Raw genomic sequence first — 23,713 nt, forward strand, 5'->3', positions numbered from 1 at the left:
TGTTGGCTGTGCAGTTACAGTTAAACTTTTATAATTCACATGTACACTCTAATCCCGGAGAACTTCTGGGATTCTCAAATAATTTCTAGATTCATATGGTGACGGATACAATTTACCTTATGCCATTCTGTTGGCCGAAGATTTCAACATCTGTTTTTGTCATTCTAGCCATCATATATCCAGCAAGAATACATGGAGGATTTTAATCATAATCATTTTGAAAATACTGCACAGAGATGTTTGATGGATGATATTACTACTGACTTTAACTCGGAATGACACAGAAGTTCCTACCTTCATTGGACGAGGTGGTAACGCCAGCATTGATTATATATTAGGTGCTGCATTAGCGCAGGTCGCGCTGCCAGTGCGCTGTGTTTTCAAACTTACCTTTCTTGTATTTTCTTGACTTGTTTGGATTATCCCCTGTTTTTACCATTACTGTGCCTGGGTATTCGCCCTCTTACTTGCACTTTAATTAGTGGAAAGCGCACCGCTGTTTGGCGGGTCCGGGTCCCGGGGTTGGACTCCTGCGGGCGCCATCTTGGCTTGGGTGAGTGGAGAGTTAGGCGGGCGCCATCTTGGAGCGTCCCGACGCTCGAAGCTCTTTATTGCGACGCCTACTTAAGGCGGACTCGCTTGGTCATTACTCCGATTAGGTGCTGCATTAGCGCAGGTCGCGCTGCCAGTGCGCTGTGTTTTTAAACTTACCTTTCTTGTATTTTCTTGACTTGTTTGGATTATCCCCTGTTTTTACCATGTTATGTTATGTTATAGATTTTTATTATGCGCACAGCTACTCCAGCTAAGGAGCGTCCTGGCGCATTGACGAGGAATAGCATGAGAAACATAGCACAGCTAAAAGAGCCAAAAGGACCACCTTAAATACATAGCACATACTGAGGGTAAAAAAAACTAAAACAGGAATGTTTTCAAGGCTTTCCTAAAAGCCATAAGATCTTCTAACAGGCGCAGTTCCACCGGGAGGGAGTTCCAAGCTGATGCCGCCTTTACTCCAAAGGAACGGCCACCCATGCGGCAGAGCCTATATCTGGGAACTACCGCCAGGGCCTGGCCCTGGGAGCGAAGAGTGCGCGTAGGGACATAAAAGAGAAGAGAGCCAGACAAAATTTCAGGACCCATGCCTCTCAAGATCTTAAAGGCGAGGCAGAGTATCTTAAAGAGAATCCGCTTCCGTATTGGGAGCCAGTGTAGGGAACGGAGAACATTCGCGACCGAACAGAATTTAGGGAGGCCGACGATTGCCCTGGCTGCGGCGTTTTGTACTCGTTGTAATCGAGTAAGTTCGGCCTGATTGGCCCCGGCGAGAAGGGAACTCGCGTAACCCAAGCGAGAGATGACAGTAGCCTGGATTACAAGCAGTCTAGTTGGGGCATCAAAGTACTTAAGAACAGGTCTTAAGCCTCTCAACAGACCGAAACAACAAGCCGCTGTTCTTTTAGTGTGCCCTACAAAAGTCAGGCCCGAATCTATCCACACGCCCAGGTTTTTCAGCTCCAGAACCGGCGCCGGGGATGGTCCCAGCTCACGTGGCCACCATTGGTCACCCCAAAGTTCCGCTCCCCTACCGACAACCATAACCTCTGTTTTAGTGGCATTCAGCTGGAGACAGTTTCCTGTCAGCCAGCTTGCCACCGCCTTCAATCCATCCTGAAACCTGGGGGCATCCACTTCTGCGTCCCCGCTGAGAGTAACCGCCAGCTGTGTGTCATCGGCATATGAGACCAATGTTAGGCCCCACTGCCTCGCGACATCAGCTAGCGGTCTCACGTAAAGATTAAACAACGTGGGGCTCAGCGAGGACCCCTGTGGGACCCCCATGGCCAGTGGTTGGAAGTTGGACTTGAAGGGAGAGATGGAAACACAGAAGGAACGATCGCCAAGGTAGGAGCGGAACCATTGCAGGGCCAATCCACCGACACCTATCTCCTCGAGCCGATGCAGGAGGATGCTGTGCGAGACGGTATCGAAAGCGGCGCTGAGATCTAACAGTATCAGCGCCGCCGTCTGTCCAGCATCCAGCACCGCACGGAGATGTTCTACCATCACAAGAAGGGCGGTCTCCGTGCTGTGGCCAGCACGGAAGCCGTTCTGTGTGGGGTCGAGGGCATTAGTTCGTGTGAGGTACTCCGACAGGGCCAAGTTGACATGGGCCTCTGTGATTTTCGCCGGCCAAGGCAGCAGCGAGATGGGTCGATAGTTCTCGGGCTTGGAAGGGTCAAGGGAAGACTTCTTGAGGATGGGAAACACCACCGCCTGTTTCCACTTAGTTGGAACCACCCCTGTCTCCAAAGAAAGGTTGACAAGGGAACACACCGCAGTGCGCCCCATAAAGGCCTGCTCTCTAAACAGAGCAGACCTAACTGGGTCGGATGGGGAGCCAGATTTAACTCGCAAGGCGAGTTTGTCAAACCCGTCTAGGGGAAGAGGGGGAAAGGAAAGCAGGGTGGTGGAATGTGGTGTCGCATTAGAACTTCCCAAGTCGATCCCTGTGTCAGGGAATGCCTGATAGATTGTTTGGACTTTCCCCAGGAAATATGCAGCCAGGGATTCACAATGGGAGATAGAACTCACCACTGCGGAGGAAGTTCGCTTCGCTACCAAATCCTTCACGGCCTTGAAGATGGTCTTCGACGGGTTTGGGCTGCAACGAAACTCTGCAGCATAATAAGCTGCCCGAGCTCGGCAAATTGCCCGATGGTAAGTCTTGGTAGATGCGGCATATGCAGCTTTTAAGTCGGCCCCATATGTCTTTCGCCAAGCTCTTTCAGCCCGCCTACAGGCCCTCTTCAAGGCACGCAGGGCACTGTCGTACCAGGGGCTCGACTCTCTAGTACTGATCTTAGTTGATGTAATAGGAATCAGAGTGTCGAGAGCCCTGGTAGTCCAGGAGCAAAAGCGGTCATACCCGTCCTCAACATCTACCAGTGGACCCAACGGATCTTCCTCTAGAAGGTGGTGCAAATCCTCTAACTTAAGTTGATTCCACAACCTCCATTACTGTGCCTGGGTATTCGCCCTCTTACTTGCACTTTAATTAGTGGAAAGCGCACCGCTGTTTGTCGGGTCGGGTCCCGGGGTTGGACTCCTGCGGGCGCCATCTTGGCTTGGGTGAGTGGAGAGTTAGGCGGGCGCCATCTTGGAGCGTCCCGACGCTTGAAGCTCTTTATTGTGACGCCTACTTAAGGCGGACTCGCTTGGTCATTACTCCGATTAGGTGCTGCATTAGCGCAGGTCGCGCTGCCAGTGGGCTGTGTTTTTAAACTTACCTTTCTTGTATTTTCTTGACTTGTTTGGATTATCCCCTGTTTTTACCATTACTGTGCCTGGGTATTCGCCCTCTTACTTGCACTTTAATTAGTGGAAAGCGCACCGCTGTTTGGCGGGTCCGGGTCCCGGGGTTGGACTCCTGCGGGCGCCATCTTGGCTTGGGTGAGTGGAGAGTTAGGCGGGCGCCATCTTGGAGCGTCCCGACGCTCGAAGCTCTTTATTGCGACGCCTACTTAAGGCGGACTCGCTTGGTCATTACTCCGATTAGGTGCTGCATTAGCGCAGGTCGCGCTGCCAGTGCGCTGTGTTTTTAAACTTACCTTTCTTGTATTTTCTTGACTTGTTTGGATTATCCCCTGTTTTTACCATTACTGTGCCTGGGTATTCGCCCTCTTACTTGCACTTTAATTAGTGGAAAGCGCACCGCTGTTTGGCGGGTCCGGGTCCCGGGGTTGGACTCCTGCGGGCGCCATCTTGGCTTGGGTGAGTGGAGAGTTAGGCGGGCGCCATCTTGGAGCGTCCCGACGCTCGAAGCTCTTTATTGCGACGCCTACTTAAAGTCGTCCTCTCCCACGCAGCGGGACCGCGCAGTGGGACGCCGTCGCTTAGCCGGAGTCGTGCCAGAGTCCTGCCCGTCTGCGCTCATCCGCGTTGAGGCAGCGTGAGCGGGGTCAGGACTCTGGCACTTAGTCTTCTTACCACCATGCAGAGTACTTCGACGCTCAGGTACAATCGCGCCGCTCTTCTTTCTATTAGAGAGAAGCTCACGGGGTGTGGTCATGATCTTTTGCACCCGCTATCGGGCCCCTATGACTGTTCATGTGGGAGTTTCTCACTTGATACCCCCTCTAGGGTGCGCCTAGTGGAAGGGAATGCCCCAAGTACACGTATTAATATCTCTGAGCGTGCACTTAGCATATGGAGTCTGAACGTGAGATCGCTGGTCAAGCACCATCAGTCCTTACGTGATATGATCTAAAAGGACTCTCCTGACCTCATCTTTATTACTGAGACTTGGCTTCAGGATGCCGACACGGCAATAATTAATCTAGCATTCCCTCCCAATTACACAGTGTACACCCTTAACCGCACCTCTAGAGGGGGTGGCATAGCTATGGTGATAAAATCTTGCTTCCCGGCTGAATGGAAAGCTCTTGACTTACCAGCGTGTGAGAGCGCCTCTTTTAAGATAGCTTTCAGTCATCAGTTTACTCTTAGCGGTATGCTTATTTACCGCCCGCCAGGGAATGACACAGTCTTCAAGACCGCCCTTGTTGACGTGGTTAGCTCTTTAGCTTCAAGATGTGCTAATTTTAACATCGTAGGCGACCTCAATATTCATCTTGACCAGAGGTCATCAGCACCTATTAATACCTTCCTAGCGGACCTTGAAGCCATGCAACTGAACCAACTTGTTACCTCCCCCACCCACATAGGAGGTCACATCCTTGACCCCTTTTTTACTACACTGGAGCGAGCTACGGCTTCCGACCCGATGGTGGTAGGTTGGACTGATCATCTGTTGGTTAAAGTTTCATGTCCTATAGTTGACCCTCAATTTAAACCTGTGGACAGACTGATCCTCAAAAGAAATTGGCATAAGCTCAAACTGGAGGAGTTTTTTAAGATCTTGGAGGCGCAGCCTCTGGGCAATTTGCTGAATGTGGAACAAGGATATGAGCAATTCTGTAATTGGGTCTTAGCCGCCCTTGATTCTCTTATACCGATGCGCTGGTCGAAATGCCACGCGAAAGTTCCCAGCCCTTGGTATAATGACACGCTTGCCGAGCTTAAGAGAACGTGCCGGCGAGCTGGGAGGGCGTGGAGGAAATCCTTTGATCCTACCTTGAAATCTTTGTATTTTGCCTAGCTTAAAGTCTACCACAGGACAATTTGTCAAACCCGGGCCGCACACTACGCCTTTGAGTTCCAGAATAGCCCCAATCCATCTAAATTAATTTTTAAGGTTCTTAAAGACCTTATGGGGAAACGGGCCACCTCGGTGGAAATCTGCACAGACTCTCACTGTGAAAGTCTGGCATCCTTTTTCGTGGAGAAAGTGCAGGCAATCTATCGAGGATTTACGTCATCTGTGCCTGATACTGAGCAAACTGGTGTGACAGCTACGGTTTATGAAACCCTGTCCTCCTTGCCAGTAATGTCTGATGAGGCTTTTGATATTCTGAGCCTCAAAATTAAATCCGGCTCTCCATTAGATCCGTTGAAGCCAGAACTATTTAAACTCCTTCCCCCCCGATGTCGTGAGCCCATATTAGATCTGATCAATTTATCGCTCACTTCGGGTGTAGTCCCCTCTTCCTGGAAGCAGGCAGTGGTCAGCCCAATTTTAAAGAAGCCTAATCTGGACCCCCTATTACCAGAAAACTATCGTCCCATCTCCCTTCTGCCCTGGCCCGCTGAGGTTACTGAGGCACATGTGAACTCAATTCTGTCCGTCCACCTTTCTCGTAATAACATTCTAGACGAGACTCAGAATGGTTTTCGGGCACAACACAGCACCGAAACCGCACTGCTCTTTATGATCGAGCACTTGCGAACGGTGCTAGATGCTGGCCAAACAGCGGCGCTCCTTTTGTTAGATCTGAGCGCCGCGTTTGACACGGTGTCTCACGACATCCTGATGCGGCGGCTGGAGGAAGTGGGAATTGAGGGGTCCGCTCTCCAATGGTTTCGCTCTTTCCTTTCGGACCGGTTTTTTAAAGTGGCTATTCCACCTGGTCAGTCCTCGTTCCATCCGCTGGGGCTGGGGGTTCCGCAGGGTTCTGCGTTGAGCCCCACCCTGTTCAATCTATATGTGAAACCGCTGGCTGCAGTCGTCAGACAATGTGGCCTTACCATGACATCGTATGCCGACGACACGCAGCTGGCGGTGACACTCAGCGGTGATCCCGAGGTTAACGCTCCCAGATTCCGTGCGGGACTCATAGCCGTGGCAAATTGGATGCGAGCCAACTGTTTGCAGCTAAATGCCAAAAAAACCGAGGTCCTGATTTTAGGAAAGCAGGCGGAGCTCTGGGGAGATCAGTGGTGGCCTCCAGAACTGGGGGTGACTCCCATTCCAGCTGCCGAAGTTAAGAACTTGGGGGTTTGGCTGGATCCTACACTCTCCTTTACCAGCCACACGAAGAAGGTTGCAGCTACCTGTTATGGAATTCTGCGAGGGCTGAGACCGGTCCTCAAATTCTTCGACCCCCCTACTCGGCAACTGGTGGTCCAAGCCTCCATTCTTTCGCGGCTGGACTATGGGAGTGCGCTGCTGCTTGGAGTGAATCAGGCAGAGGCTACTAGACTGCAAAGGGTGCAGAATGCCGCGGCATGTGCCATCGTTGGCCTCCCTAGACAGTGTTCTGTCTCTGCAGTTTTGACTTCTCTCCACTGGCTGCCGGTCAGACAGAGAATTAAATTTAAGGCTCTCTGCCTCACATTTAAAATCTTGAAGCTTTCTTCTCCTCCAGCTCTCGCTAAGCTTGTCCTCCCCTATGTCCCTACGCGGTCCCTCAGATCTGAATTTCTCCATCTGGCGGTTAATACACGGTTTAGACTTAGTAGGATGGGAGGTCGCTCCTTTAAAGTATTAGCGGCAGGATTGTGGAATTCTCTCCCCGTCCATATTCGAGCCTTGAACAGCCTTACTCCCTTTAGGCGCGCCATAAAAACTTTTCTGTTTCCAACTGCTGAATGATTTCTTCCTTATTTCCTCAGCACCGATTTGTTATGTTGTGGTACCTGATCAGGCGCCGGGACGCCCCTTGGCTGGGGCAGCTGCGCGCCTTATAAAAAATATTAACATAACATAACATAACATATATCTTTCAGCACTTTTTATTTAACAAGTGCTGTTTTATGAGGCTAGGATCAGCTCAGGGACCATAATGCCTTGTTTTTGATCTTGGTATGGAGTCTGAGTAAAGAGGTCCATCTTGAAGTTGGCCACAAGAATAGCTACTTAGCAAACCCACGACTAAACAAGCAGTTTCAAAAGGAGCAATGTCCCAGTAGATTTCTTCGTAGATGATCCATATACCAATTGTGACAAGGATATTGACCTTTGTTCAGAGGGAAGTACAGACCTGGACCTCCATTTGTGTGCATATGATTACATTTGTCTCTTTCTAACTCTGAAAAGAATCCCTAGAGATGGGGGAGAGGTCACTCTATGTAGAAAGAGATATAAGCATGGCCTCCTAAAATGGAAAAAAAAAATTAGAGAGGAATCATGGGTCCAACTACTTCACTCTAAAGTCTCAAGGAATAGTTCAAGCTTTTGGGAAATTGTTAATTGTCCTTTTTTTAATGGGGTGAATAATAGCGTCACAGGGTGTGTAATAACACCAGATACTTGGGTGTCCCATTCAATGTAATATATAGTGGGGTTTCAGAGCTGCCAGCCAATAGACAGGATAAGCCTTGGGACGATTATGATTTAGTTTTTTAGGAAGAAGAAGTTGCCAATACGATAGCAGTTATTTCTAAAGAAAAGGTCCCAGGTCCTGACGAGGTTCTGGCAGATTTATTTAAGGCTGACCCAGTTTTGTGGGAAAAAATCTCACTCATGAGCTGAAAGCTGTTTGTAAATCCATCTACATGGTCTAAATACTTACTTTGATAACTTTATTTTAGTCGTAGACCATAAAAGTGCAGCTAAAATACATACAGAAATGCACAATATATAAAACAAGGAATATATAGCAGATCTGGATAAAAATGGATTAAACTAGATAGTTATCAATACTTGAAAAGTTAAAATTCATAGTAAAACATAGTTGAACAGAAGAATTTATCCATAACTTTTCCTTCTACGCCACATGCCAAATAAAAAGCGAGGGACAGCAAAAACGATGGGAGGATGAATGTCATACATTAAAACCCTACAAGCCTGTCTACAATATCTAAACCCTAGGTTCCTGCATAGCGGAATCAGCCAGCATTTTCTTATAACCTCATATGCAGGGCAGAAAAACATTACATGGCTAACATCTTCACATTTATAGTTACATGCCGGGCAGGAAATATTTTTTGGTTTAGCCCATTTGCAAGTAAATGCTCTAAGTGGTAGAGTGCCATGCCTTAGCTGAATATAGAGCTTCCTCGCAAGCGGTGGATAAATTACATTTAAAAAATCCTCTGCTCGCAATTCAGATTTGACCAGGAGGAACTCTGCTGAAAGTCTTCCTATGGAACCTGAACTCTGTAGGGCTAATAAATACTGCTGCCTCAACTGGCTTTTGAGTTCTAATTTGGATATCCCCAGACAACACACCTCCGGGGTCTCCCAGAGCTGAGGCAAACCAATCCGAATACTAAGGTACTTAATATGGCACAGCCACTGAATGTTCTTGCCTTTTAAAAGAGCCCAAACCTCTAAAAATTCCTCCCTATATGGGGCTAGTTTGGGCACTGACCAAAGTCTCTTCCAATAAAGCAAGGGTCGTGCTGATACTAATTCTTCTATAGATTCCAACCCCAAGTCAAGTCGTAGGGGAATAAGTGGTGTACTAGTTGGCTACCCCAAAAAGCTCCTCATAAAGCCCTGCTCAACCCTCAGGAGATTAGAAATATTTTTGTGGCCCCAAAGTTCTGCTCCGTACATTGAGGCCATTCTTGCTTGAAGTCGGTATATTTCGATAACCGGGGCTGCCGGCTTGAAATCTGAGATTCTGTGGACTTTGTTAATGCCCCCCATTATTTGGGATAACCTAAGGGCTGGTTTGGAAATTTGGGAACCCCAGTCAAAATTTTCAGTCAGGGTAATGCCCAGATAGACAAAGGTCTTGACTCTCTCTTGGGCAGAACCGTTTAGTATGGGGTTCGGGATTGGGGGATTGAAAATTGTGAACTTGGTCTTGTCCAAGTTAATCTCCAAACCCCGTAAATCACAGAATGCTGAGAAGCCATCCAGGGTGCGCTGGATGCTCGATGATGTTTTGGATAACAACAAAGTGTCATCCGCAAACATCAGAGCGGGCACCCGCCTGGCGGCCAACCTAGGGGCATCATTGTCATTTACACCAATTAGGTGGTCGACAAGGCCATTGATGTAAAATACAGAATAGCGTTGGCGCCAAGACGCACCCTTGGCGTACACCCTTCAGGACTGGAAAACGTGCCGAGAGATCCCCGTGCCTCCCACACCTAACTTGGGCATAATTGCTATTGTGAAGCCTAATTAGGATTTTCAGTAGATAGGATGGGAGACCTAGTTCTGCTAAGACTTTCCACAGTTTTTCCCTTGGAACTAAATCAAAGGTGGCCCGTAGGTCAGCGAAGATGAGATAGAGGCTGCCACCCTCCATTCTCACCGTCTTCCAGAATAAGACCTGTAGCCGAAATATTTGATCCAGAGTGGAAATACCCGTCCTGAACCCGGCCTGGAGTGTAGTTAGTATTTCATTTTCTTCTATCCACCCCTGGATCCTATATAGGATGACCCTGCCCATTAGTTTCTGTGTGGTATCTATGAGGCTTATCGGCCTATAGTTTGATGGTGTTAATGTGCAGCCTTTCTTGAAAATGGGAACGATCTCGGCACCGAGCCAAGTATCTGGTGGGTCGATTCCCCTAAGGATTGCATTAAATAAAACAACCAGATACGGTGCCCATATTTTGGGTTGAGATCGGAATAAATCCCCATGGATTTTATCTAGGCCGGGGGCCTTATTTGGTATTAGTCTTGCTATTGCAGATTCGACCTCCTTCAAGGTGATTTCTTCAGACCATTCTAGATTATACACTTCCCCAAACAGCCAGGGGGCAAGCCCCGGTCTCCATCCAAGAACCCAGCCAGTCGATACTCGTGGCTGGGTCCCGGGACAGGGAACAGGGGACATGCCACAGTTTCCCTTGGCACCACCGGTAAGTACTCCTGGGGAGGATCGGAATTGGGAGAGAGAATAGTCTCTTCAACCGAATTGGCGTATAGCGCACCGAAGTGCGCTTCCCACACTGCGGGTGCTATATTTGGAGTTGAGGCCGGTCCTCCCCTGCCCACACCAGAACTCACAATAGTCCAAAACGTTTTGGAGTCCCTGCATGAGAGTGCAGAGCTAAGCTCCTCCCATCTGCTCTCCTCCCATGCTTCTTTCCCCTGGTGATAGCTTTTTTATATTCGAGGCGGAATTTATTAATATTAGTTCTGTCTTTGGTTTTTATTGCAGAAAGCAAATCTTTTTTAGATTTCCTACAGGCAACATCATACCAAGGATGTGTCCGGGCCTGATAGGTTTTTTTCCCTTCCGATGGGACTGAACACATCCACGAGCCTGGCAGCCAGCTGTTTGTGAATTTCCACAGCTCTGCCCTGTGAGTCTAAATCCAAATTGTCAATGGCGATATCCCCCATGTCTACTAGCAACGGTAATGCTATCTGTTAGATTTCTGCAAGTTTAATGGGGGAGTCCTGGAGGTAGGGCCATTTTACCCTCCGCCTATTATTAGAGATCAAACGTGGCAACAATGGACCATTAGACATAGGAGGAGGGTTTGTTAACCCGAAACTCCCAGGTTTAAGTGTTAAGCCAAGGGCATCATGATCTCTGTCTTGCCGTGGATGAACCCTAAATTCCAACAGTTTGTCCCAATGTCTAACTTCCATCATAATATAATCAATTATGGAAGTTTGCCCCAATCTATTAAACGTGGCTGATCCCAGTTTGTCGGGCTCCAATCTCCTGTTACATGCCCGCAAAGACGTTGAAAGGGAGAAGGATTTGATTTGCAGGACCAGTGGGGTCCATGCTCTGACAGTCGGGATTAGCGGATCGGGAACATACATAAATACATAATTATTCCTGCCTTTAAGAAGGGAATAAGAACGAATCCTAGATCGATTCTGTGGTTAAATCCATGGGAAGAGAGATGTGCTCAAGGTTAACTTCCTGGCTGGACAAAAAAGAAGTCATCTCGAATTTACAATATGGGTTCGAACCAGTATAGGGCAATGTTAATCAATGCCTTAACCTGCACTTGATTATAGAGAAGTATACAGTGATCAAGGGAGGCATGTTACATCTTGCATTTATGGACCTGACGTCAGAATTTGACAGAGTAAATAGGTCAAAACTCTGGCCCCTTCTTCTGGACTTGGGTGTGGACCATTGTCTACCTAGTTTCTTGTATGATTAACACTCTGATCTATTGGCCACAGTGAGGTATAAAACCAGTGTGAGTCTTACTGTGACTATTGCTGTAAATAGCGAGATCAGACAAGGCTGTATTCTAGCCCCACTCCTTTTTTTACATTATACATTAACCAACTGGGTTCCGAGTTATGTTCAGCTAGCACAGACATTCCCCCTTATGGGCTCACATTTAATTCCCACAATTTATATGTGAATAATGCCATGCTGCTGGCCAGAACAGGTGTGGGTTGCAGTGCCACCACCATAGCTTTGTGGAATTTATGAATCCTCTTAATTTAAGTACTTACTGTACAAAATCGACATTATGTTTATGGGCCCTAATGAAAAAAGAATAGCCTGAAGAAACTTTTGGGGGTGGGATTGAAAATACAAGGGTTAAAGTATTTTCCTGTTTGGGAGTTATCTTCGGCGAAAGTGGCTTTTGGACCGCAATATGGAGGGTCAAGAGAAATTGTAAGGCCAGAGCCTCAGCAGCAGGGTTTACATTTTGCTAGCAGGTTGGGTGCAAAACCTGTTCTGACCCTTCTGAAAGTGTATCACTCGAATTGGATTTCCCTACGTAGCTACGAGTGTGATACATGGGACAACAAGACAATGTTAGAACTGTAGGTAGTCAAGAACTGTTATTTGAAAAGATTGTTAGCGGTTTCTCTGTCCACAGCTTCTTTTATTGTTCATGACAACTAGGTGCTGGTTATATCTCCCATCTTCTGTCCTTGGGTCAAGTAGCAAGGTGGCTCGTGATTTGGATTAATTCAGAATTATTATTAAATCAAATAGTTATCAAGGACTGCCTATCTTTGGAGAAAAAGTCAACAGCATCCAGTGGCTTAACTACATTAGAACAACCATGTACAAGCTGAATCACCACTAACTGTACAGCTCCACAGAAACTACTACTAGGAATGAGCTGGCATGCCTCAAGAAACACTTTTTAGCTCTGGCCAAGGCTGAAAGAGAAGCCAGGGAGTTATGTAAGCCCTCACTTCATGCCTATGGGTCTGTCAGGGCTGAGATACCCCTTCAGGGGTGATTCAAGTGCTATATCAGTCCTTAAATAATAAATAATATGTTTTATAAAAGTCTAGTCCTACAATTGAGCTGTATCTAGATGCAGCGACTATCTCACTAGGTTTAGGCTGAACCTTTTGCATTGGCTATTAGCCGAGACACAGGGATGAACCTGGTAGCAAATCTGGGGCCTTGTAGTTGTGATAATTTTTCACCCAAGACACTATGCAGCCCTTTGTGTGGAGCCAGGACACTGCCTATTCAGCAGTTAGGAGGACTGTGCCCATCCTGCCAGTGATGGCACATCCAGACACATCTAAGCTCCCTATTGTGTGTGGCGGTCTAGGATGAATACACAAAGCTCAACTGTCAGCTACACCCTGTCATGTTACCAGAGACAGTCTACAGATACTAAATGGCTAAGGCAAGAAAATGTCAACTTCCTAAAAGTGACATTTTCAGAATCAAAATTTAAAATCCACCCTCACTATGGGCCAGATGTAGGTAGCCAAATACCGGTTGGTAACGGCCGATTTTGGCCGTTACCGACCGGTATTTGGCTTTTGACATGTAGGTGGGTCGTTATTTACAGAATTGGTATATTTACCGATTCGGTAAATTTACCACTTCGGTATTTTACCGAATCGGTAAATATACCGATTCTGTAAATCCATATGTAGCTGACACTCCTAAGAGTGCCACAGGCCCTTAAGAGTCGGTATTTTACCACACAATCATATTGTGTGGTAAAATACTGAATTCAGGTGTGCATGCACATCGGTGCATGCACACCTGTGCCATGTGACACACAGACATGCCCTTAGGGCATGTATGTGTGCCACATGTCACACAAGCCTGTACTTGGGGTGCTAGAGGGTGTCAAAGTGACACCCCCTGCACCCTTGCAGGATTCGGTATTTACCGATTCTGTAAATACCGATTCTGTATTTCCTATTGATTCCTATGGGCTTCAAGGCCCATAGGAATCAATGTGAAATACCGATTCGGTATTTACAGAATCGGTAAATACCGAATCTTACCGAATCGGTATTTGGAAAATAAGATTTACCTACATATGCCTCCTTCCTATTTACCTACTCTTAAATACCGAATCGGTATGATTCGGTATTTAAGAGTCGGTAAATAGGAATTACCTACATCTGGCCCTATATATTGTATTTCAAATTGTGATTCCAGAGCTTCCAAGCGTAAACTTGGTATCCTTTCCCATTGGAAAATTACACTTATAAAAGGTAATAAGACAACTCCAATGTTATTCAATTGGAGGGATAGACCTTGTAGTAATGAAAAACGAATTTAAGAGTTTTTCACTACCAGGGCATGTAAAACTTAAAAGTACATGTCCTGCTAAATACACTTCTCCCTGCCCTCTTGCTTGTAAAGGCCCTATTCTAGGGGTGACTTAGGAGCGTTTGGGCCTGGCAAAAGGTTTATGTGGCAAGGTTGAAATGACAGTTTAAAACTGCACTCATAGGCTCTATAATGGCAGGCCTGAGACATGTTTAAAAGGCTACTCAAGTGGGTAGCACAATCAGTGCTGCAGGCCCACTAATAGAATCTAATTTACAGCCTCTGGGTAAATGTAATACCTTTTAACTAGTGACTTATAAGTACATTGAATATGCCAACTGTTGATAAGTCAGTTTTACCATGTTTTAAGAAGTGAGCACATGCACTTTAAGCACTGATTAGCAGTGGTTAAATGTGCAGAATCCTAATTCCAGCAAAAAAAAATCAGAAAAAAATGGAAGAGGAAGGCAAAAAGTTGGGGGGGAAGACCACCCTAAGGCTGATAGGTCTTACATTTCAAACTTTAAACTATTCTCTTGAAAATGTGTTTGAATGGACAATTGGTGTACAAAGTAGTGTCTTGAAGTCGAGTTGTTGATGAATTCAAACTGAGCAAAACTCTTTCATTTTTTTGGGAACTAGTTAGACTTATTTACTAATTAGTTAAGTAACAGGAAGGACTCTTGAAGTGGATAATCGCATGTGCATTTTTGAACGTCGTGTATAAGGTATTAGAGTTTTAGTAAGCTCATACTATTGCAAATATTAAGTAACAACGGGTTATTAACAGGATTGGTTATTTTGCTTTTTTTACAGAAGTCAAGTCAAACCTTTAAATTGTCTTTTGCCAAAGAAGCTTGAGGTAATTGTATTAAATGCAGGGAGAGTCACTAACGCACATGTTTACTTAACGTAATTTGTTTATGTTCACCTTTCAGGAATTACCCATCTCATATCAAGGTACAGAGAGTTGGTTACTAGGATATAATGCTTACTTTCATATATAAATTTTAATTGAGAAAAGCAGTGTGTACAGATGAAATGCGTCTTAAATTGATCTGAATTACCTTGTTCTTCGTGTCCGTGCTTCTCATCTTTTTGAAGTTGGGATCAAGTTTGTGTATATACCTATTCAAAATTCCATTTTTGCTTAGTTATTTCAATGCCAAGAAACGTAAGATATTTTTTGTCTAGCTGGGTTGCACTGCAATCTCCAAACGTCAATAACAAGCCAAATGATGAGGTAGGAGTGGTGGATTCCTGTGTCTTTCCACAACTTTACCCCTGGCTACTGCATTGATGTACATGTGATCACTGGTGGGGTTAGTGAAACATATAAATATAGATATAGATAAGAATAACATACTTCTGCTCACTAGGTTGCTATATGTTTTCCAGATTATGCCTCTGTATGTTTGGAGGAGACCCTGGAGGGATTTAGTCATGTCATTGGCTTCCTTTTATTGGAACAGGGGTAGACAAGTAATTAGTATATTGATATTGGTGTTCCTTTTTGAGTGGACTAGCGACATCATATTACACATCTTACTATCAGTCGGCAGTCTTAATAATGTATATTGGTCCTGGTCCTAATGATTGCCAAAATGATAATGTTGACTCAGAGAGACAGACACTTGTTGTCCGTTACAGGGAAGGCTGCTTAAGTATCCAGCACCACTATGTCCGATGAGCATGAATCAAAAACTGGGAACTTAAAAGTTCATTGTTAGGTATGAGTAAATATTATGCATATGGTGACTACCTGTTTCATGATAACATGGAGTTTCCGGAAGAAACTATGGTCCACGGAATCAATTGCATTATGTTGGTAGGCACAAATTAAATGACCAACTGTACTGAGACAGTACATTTTTATCCTGTGACAGAATTACAACCTCTTTAGAAGCTTAGATTGTAGGATTCCTTTGCAACCATCTTCGTAGTTCATAAGATTACGTTTTTCCAATTGGCCCTGATGCTTGGGTTGCAGTATAGATTTTGGCGCATATGGTGTTGAGGTATACTGCTATTCTTGTTCTGTGACCTGGTTTTTGCACCATTGGTTGTCTTCTTGGACTGAAGAATAGGTATTTCTTTTACACTGAATACTTGTGCTCTTACCAGTGGAAAATATTGGAGGGTGATAATACGGCTTAAAGTACAAACCATGTGGACTATGTAATCTACAACTAAGTAGAATGTCTAAATCATGATGTGGCTCTCATAGTGATCCTTGAATCTCAAAGGTGATTGGTATTAATAGTTGATGTAACAGAGGAGCTCTATTGAAAACCTGTTGCAGATCCAGGAACTCATTACAAAATGACCAGATTTTTGATGGAGCTGGACTTGAGCCAGGATTACTGATTCAAGATGGTATTTCCCCCAAAACTCCTGATATCACTAAGGCTCCCATAGCACTAGGTTGTATCATATCACTTACATAATAATTTTTTCATATTGTGTATAAAACTCAATAAACAATGTACTTCCTTTCCCACTAAACAAGTGACTAAATAAAATGACGTTGACCACGAAATGTGGAATAACATGTGGGACGTATAATACCCGGCAATTTTCTGTGTGTTTATTTACATTCGGGGTCCAATTACAGGTTGTTTTCGTTTCCCATTTACTCTCTGCATGTGGCAAATGGAAGCAGGAGTGCAATACTGATTTTGGGTGGTGGTGAGGGTATGAAGGGCATCAAGAGGCAGGCCAGTGCAATGGTAGTATGAGCCTTGTGTGTTCACCATGGAATCTCGTGGATTCAGGTAGAGGTTGTGTTGTTCTTCTGGGAGGTGCAGGAACACAATGCAACTGGGACTCTGGCAAATCCAGATCCCCGCGATGCAGCTCTGTCATACTGGCAATGAGACGCCCAGTGGCATGCTTTGGTGTGTAAGCAATCATTTTTTATGTGGGTGCATTCCTTTTTACATTTTGTTTCCAAGCAGCTGTCCATTGCCAAAGGCCTGTTGTGGACAATACCAATACATACAATGGGCCTTGGGCCAGCCAATTGCTTCGCATTGGTTGGCTTTCTTGCCAGTCTCATTTGCTTGTTTCTTATTCAATGCTTGCCTTTTTCTTCTTGAGTTTGTCCCTTCCCTGGAGCATAACTTCTTTACTATCCTTTTTGCTTGAGTGATTTGTATCCTTTACCTGCTCATATTCATGTAGCTGAATGAGAGCAGAACTTTTTCTTTCAGCACTCTGTGAGAGTGCGTGTGTTTTCTTTCTCTCTACCTTGTATAAAGCACCCCCACAAATACCCAGATACTCAAATGATCCATGTTGGCTGCCCACACTCAATTAATCTGTTGCTCCTCCCACCACTCCCTCTTGCATGAAGTACCTCCATTTCTCCCTCGCCTCCTCACCTCATTTTTGTTTTAATTTGGTAGCCTGGCTGGGACCTGGGATGGAAGACTACTTGGTGGCAATTTTTAAGATTCTGGGAAAAATTATTTATCTGAAAGTAAGTCTGTTGGACTTGGCCCTTATCCCCCAAATATTTTCGCTTTTCGCCCCCCTAATTTAAGGATGTCTCCCCCATGGTAAAGATTACTGTATAGGCCATGTGTAGTGTGAGACACCATGTTAATGTGATAATGTGATGCAATGGTGTGCAGTTATTAACCCCCATTATAGAAATGTACCCTGATGGAATGCTGTATTCAAAATGGATACCATGGCTGTGCGTTGTGCCACCTGACTGCAGTAGGTTAGCGGTCTAGATGTTAGGTACCCAGCCACCCCAGCATTTGGAGGGAAAGCCTGGCACCCAGGGTCCTCTACTCCTCCCCCTGAGCCAGTTAGAACTAGTTTGCCTGAGAATTCTAGAAGGCTCTGGCACTGCTTGGAAGGTGGGGTGAGGGGGATATAAATAAGGGGGATGTGCCACCATGTGCAGAGACAGAGCTGGGACAAGAACGTGAGGGGACCTGTTGCCAGGGGATACCGCCACTTGGGCCTGTGTGCTGGACCCTGCACCCATCTAGAACACCCTCTACTTTCCCCAGGGCTAGTGAAAGCCCCACTTCAGGAGTTCAGGCTGCTGTGTAGGAGGAGGACCACGCTACAATCGAGGATGGTGAAAGCCTACCGCCCTGTTTTGATGACTCCCCACTAACTGCTGACCTGGCCCAGTAGTGCCTGCTGCTCTGTCCCCTGGCCCCCAGAGAAGTAAGGAGGGCCAGCTTCGGTCTCTGAGGCCACTGGGACCTGGCGCCACGCAAGCACTGCACCTAAAAGCACCTGGAAGGGAAGGAGCACCTTGGACTGGACCCCCCAGGAGGTGAGAAGCGTTACAATGGGGCTTGCTGCTGGGATCGTCCACCCCCCTTGCGCTGTGTGCCTGGAAGCGCCGTGCCTAGAAGAAGCGCTGGGTGCCTGGAAGTGCTACCCAGCCTAGAACTGTGCCCTTGAAAGCGCTGGCCTGCAGGAGACTGGCGCGTGTCCCCAGAGCGCCGTGACCAAGATGGCCCTGCTGTGTGTGCTGAAGCCCTGTTGCCCCCTTAATAGCGCTGTGTCTGCTGAGCGCTGTGGAGCCTGGAAGGACTGTGGGCTTAAAAGCGCCGCGGGTGCCTACCCCGCGTTTTGGCACCCTTATGCAAATTTAGATCAAAGCCGGTGCCCACCCCGCGTTCGCCTGCATCCTGAGCGAGTGCCTACCTCGTATGGCGTCATCCAGATTGGAGGGAGCCTACCCGTCATTGCTGCCGTCATCGCCGCCAGAGAATCAACGCCGCGGCCCAGGGTGCTGGCGCTGCCCCGCACCGCCTGAGGACATCTGGGTCCTACCCCGCTGTGAGGGGCATCGTTGCGGCGGCCCCCGGAGCCAGGAGAGGGCTCCCGGAGTAAAGAGTGGGCCGCGCTAGGCCCTGAAGCTGCCAGACGCATCTCGTGGCTGGGGCGCCGGTGACGTCACCGACCGCGCCTCCCCAGCCACCACGCATGGATTGGCCGCAGTGGCCGCGCCCCAAAAAGCCACGCATGGATTAGCTGCTCGTCCGAGCAGCTGGAAGAGGCCCGAGGGAAGTGCTGCAGGGCTCCCGTGAGCTAAGGGGAGCCCTGTGACGGTGAAGGAGCCAGACCGGAGCCTACCCCGCGCTGGCCCCAAAGAAGCCTGCAGCATCGCGGAGGCTGCCTAGAAGTCCCGGGTCCCCGTGAGAGAGGAGGGGCCTGGTTGAAGCAGGAAGTAGCTACCCCTAAACCCCGGGTCCCAGGAGGGAGCCCGGGTAAAGGCTGGAAGAGTGCCGGTGTTGGCAGGGCTCCCGTGAGGAGGAGAGCCCCGCGGGAATGGTGGCGGCTGCCTGAAGCGGGCAGACGTCTGCATGGCTCCAGTTGGTGAGAGAGCCCTGCAGCCACCCAAGGAGCAGCGGGACCCATTTTGGGCACTGCCGGTGCCCAAGGAAGCAGCCCGGGGAGAGCCCCGCAACCTCCCCAGGAGACGAGGAGACATCACAAGGAGCCCGGTGAATGGGGACTCAAGTAGACTGAGTTGGGGAGGTGTGTCGGGGCATATTGTCAGTTCCCGCCCCCAAGGACCGGACCGACTCTCCAGGTACCCCGGCTATCAGTGGGCACCTGCAACGTTGGGCCCCAGCGGAGTCAGGGGCTCCAGCGGACTTTGCCAGCTGGAAAGGTCCATTATCCCCCGGACAGAGGGCCGCAGGTATAGGGCTCCCGGTATCTGAGCCCCTAGGGTTCTCTAAAGGGATTGTTGATGCCCCTGATGTGGGTGCCAATGGGGTTAAGGTGATGATATATGCCCCATGTTAGAGGTTTGAGGCTAATGTGATGCCACTCTTAGTTTCGCACCTAATGTAGTTGGCCCCAGTTATATTGCTAAGGATACTTTCCCCTGTTTTAGCCTATACAAAAGGGAACCTAGGCTCATGGCTGATGCCCAGTACTAGTGTAATTGTGCAGCTATGCCCATGATGTTGCGCCTAGTGTGATTCAGGCCTGTTGCTAATGTTGTTGATGCCATGTTTCTGCGCACAGTGTTGCTGGCCTAAGGAGCTTATGCATACGGGCTTTCATACTGATGCTGATATTCTATATCATTTGATAATGCCTCATCTTTATTTCAGCCCTGGAAACTAACGTACTTACCTTTTTATTCTTTTTCTGATTACCCCTGTAAATAATCCCCCTGGTATACATTGCCCTGGCGCATGTTGGCACCCCATTGTGATTACTGTGTTTTACTTTTGCAGGTTGGACCTAATACAAAAGTTATTCTTTTTCCAACCTGAACTGGTGTTGTGTCTTTTTTTGTGGTGTGCCTGGCGTGTCGTCTGTGGGTACTGCGTGGATGCTTCACACATGTCCTCAGGAGTTTGGCCTGCCCGCTCTGCTCCATGCTACCCCCGTAGAATTGGCAACCCCATTTCTAACAAAGTCCCTGATGCTGGAACAGCTTGGCTATGTACATCATATCATCGCAAAAATTAGACGCTACACTATACTTGCATTACTCTTAACTGAAAGTTAATTTGAAATATCCTGTGGCAGGGGTATACTAACTAAAGGCAAAAACTGGATTTTAGATCTGATTTATTGTAACAATATGATGGGCATATACACTTCTGCCACACAGAATAGGCCCATTAGGAGAGGGGGGGGCTGGCTGTAATTTATCATTACTGCTTAAACGCTGCCTTTCACACAGCATCTGATTCGGCTTGCAAAGCACTTTCCTTTCGTTTTTACCTTTCTCATCATTATTCCTTCAAAGGCATTTTATTGTACCAACCAACTGTACCTAGGAACACATTTCTTACCATGGTCAGAATGATTCATTCACCATTCCTGGGGGTTTTAACTTCTATCTGGAAGCACGTACTGACCCTGACAGCAAGGCTCTAGTAAAGAGCAGCATTGATTTAAAGCAGCATGTAGAAGGTCCCACTCACGTTGCAGGCCACACCTTGGATGAGATTTTTTCCAACCATCCACAGCGAGCCTGTACTGGCTTGCTGCCACTTGTCTAGACTGATCATGTAGCAATTCATTCCAAGTTGGTCCTCCCCGACCGACACAATAGCCATGGGGCCCCTAGGAGTCACATTGAACTAAGAGCGTGGAATGAGATCAAGGGCGTAGAGTTAAAAGACCTTATCACCGCAACCCTCTGCTCGTTGCTCACTGAGGTTGAGGAGGTCACTATTTGCCAAACAAAGTGGGTGGAGACAGCTTGTGAAAAACTAGCCTCAGTGAAAATGTTGCATCCCAAACATTCCCAGCCAAGTGTTCCCTGGTATTCCGAGTAACTAAGGGAACAAAAACTCACTTGTAAGCATCTAGAACACAACTGAAGGGACTCTAATGAAACACAGAAAGAACAATACAAACAAAGCCTCACGGTCTACAAAAGCCTCCTCTTTAATTCAAATAGAGCATTCTTTGCGAATCAAATTAAGTTGGCCAAATGTTAGCTCCTGAACCTATTGCCATCTTGCTTACTTCCCTATTTAATGCCATGTTTGAGTCAGGGCACTTCCCTAAAACATGCAAGATCCTGCCGCTGCTGAAAAAATTAAATCTAGACCCCAACCGCCTGACCTCCTGGTCCTACGTCAATGACAACGAGACACTCAAGGTCATGAACTCCATCCTCTCAGACTCTCCATCACACCACGTATTCAACAAAGCAGACACTGCCATCGTGCCCCAACTACGGAAGGTCATCAACATCTCCTTCGAAACAGCGATATTCCTGGAAAGCTGGAAGCACGCCGAAATTAACGCCCTCCTCAAGAAGCCTAAGGCGGACCCCAAGGACCCTAAGAACTTCCGTCCCATCTCCCTGCTTCCGTTCCCGGGGAAGGTCATCGAAAAAATCATCAACATGAATTGGCCCGCCACCTGGAAGACAACAACATCTTGGACCCATCCCAGTCTGGGTTCAGACAAAACCACAGCACCGAGACAGCCCTCATCGCCGCCACTGACGACATCAGGCGCCAACTCGACAACGGCGAAACATCAGCCCTCATCCTCCTGGACCTGTCAGACACCTTCAACATGGTCTGCCATCGCACTCTAAGGACAGGCCTCCTAGAAGCCGGAATCCAAGAGAAGGCCCTTGACTGGACCACGTTCTTCCTCTCTGGCAGAACCCAGAGCGTCTGCCTCCCCCCCTTTCGATCCAAAGCCACCAACATCATCTGCGGCATCACCCAGGGCTCATCCCTCGGCCCGACGCTGTTCAACGTCTACATGGCCCCCCTCGCACAAGTGGCCCGCCAACTTGACCTCAACATCATCTCATACACCGATGACACCCATCTCATCCTCTCCCTCACCATGGACCCGCATACTGCCAAAACCAACCTCGACGAGGGAATGAAGGCCGTCGCCGACTGAATGAGGAACAGCCGTCTGAAGCTAAACTCGGACATGTCTAAACAGGTCAACGCCGTCTCCTCCTCCTGCTATAACACCCTCCACATGCTTCGCAGGATCTACAAGTGGATCCCGACCGAAACAAGAAGAACGGTGACACAGGCCCTCGTCAGCAGCAGACTGGACTACGGCAACGCACTCTATGCAGGAATCCCAGCCAAACACCTATGACAAATACAAAGCATTCAAAACGCCTCTGCCCGACTGATCATCAACGTCCCCCGCCGCAGCCACATCACCCCCCATTGAGAGCCCTACACTGGCTCCCCATTGGGAAGAGGATCACCTTCAAGCTCCCCACCCACACACACAAAGCACTCCACAACGCCGGACCAGCCTACCTGAACAACAGACTCAGCTTCCACACCCCCACCCGCCAGCTCCGCTCCGCCAGCCTCGCCCTCGCCGCTGTCCCCCGCATCCAACGAACGACCTCCGGCGGCAGATCCTTCTCCTACCTCGCCGCCAAGGTAAATCATATTTTAGCTCCTTTACCCAATATGGGTTATGGGAAGGACACAGCACAGAGTCTGCCCTTAATAAATCCACTGAAGAAATAAGGGAAGCCCTGGATCAGGAAGGCAATGCAGCACTAATTATGCTGTATCTCTCTGGGCCTTCGATATAGTCCATCATGATCTCCTGATGGAATGTTTTTGGCATGCGGGATTCAGGACAAGGCCTTGAAGCTACTGAAATACTTTTTGACAGAAAGAACACAAATAGTAGCCTTGGACACATTTTGCTCAAAACCTTTTTCTTTACCCTGTGGGGTGCCGAAGGGGTCACTCTTTTTAATGTTTACGTGTCTTCGCTGGCCAACTTGATTGAATCCTTTGGGTTTTATCTTACTTCATATGCGGATGACACACAGATGTGGTGTCTCTGCTGCCTGGTCAGGAATCAGAGAAGGGCAAGAGGTTTCATGACTGTATGAAATCAGTCAAGATGTGGATGACACAGAATTGCTTGAAATTAAATTCGAGCAAGACTGAGGTCATGATCTTTGGAAATAATGGCAACTTCTGAGCCCCCATATGGTGGCAAGAAGAATTAGGAACCCTTCCAAAACCTACCAGGAAAGCAAACATTCTTGGAGTTATAGTTGATGATGAACTCACTTTTGGGGACCAGGTAAATGCCTTTGCATCAGCCACCTTCCATTCTCTTGGAATGATTAAGAAAATAATGCCTTTTCTGCCAGAGGACAGCCAACGCAGAGTAATAACATCTCTCATTCTATCAAAGTTGGATTATTGCAAAGGCATTTACCTGAACACTTAAGAGCGACACTTAAACAAACTCCAACTATTGCAAAAGGCGGCAATTAGGCTACTTACCGGCACACCAAAATTTGTATCAGTCACCAAAGAAATTAAAAGGCTTCATTGACTGCCAGTCAGACAACCTGTGCGATTTAAATCCCTATGTATCGTCTTTAAAGCCCTTCAATGAATCGGACCACAACATTTCAAACGTCGATTTTAATGGTATGTCCCTAAAAAAGCTCTTTGCTCCGTAGG

Source organism: Lissotriton helveticus, chromosome 6, assembly GCF_964261635.1.
Source record: "Lissotriton helveticus chromosome 6, aLisHel1.1, whole genome shotgun sequence".
NCBI classification, from domain to species: domain Eukaryota; kingdom Metazoa; phylum Chordata; class Amphibia; order Caudata; family Salamandridae; genus Lissotriton; species Lissotriton helveticus.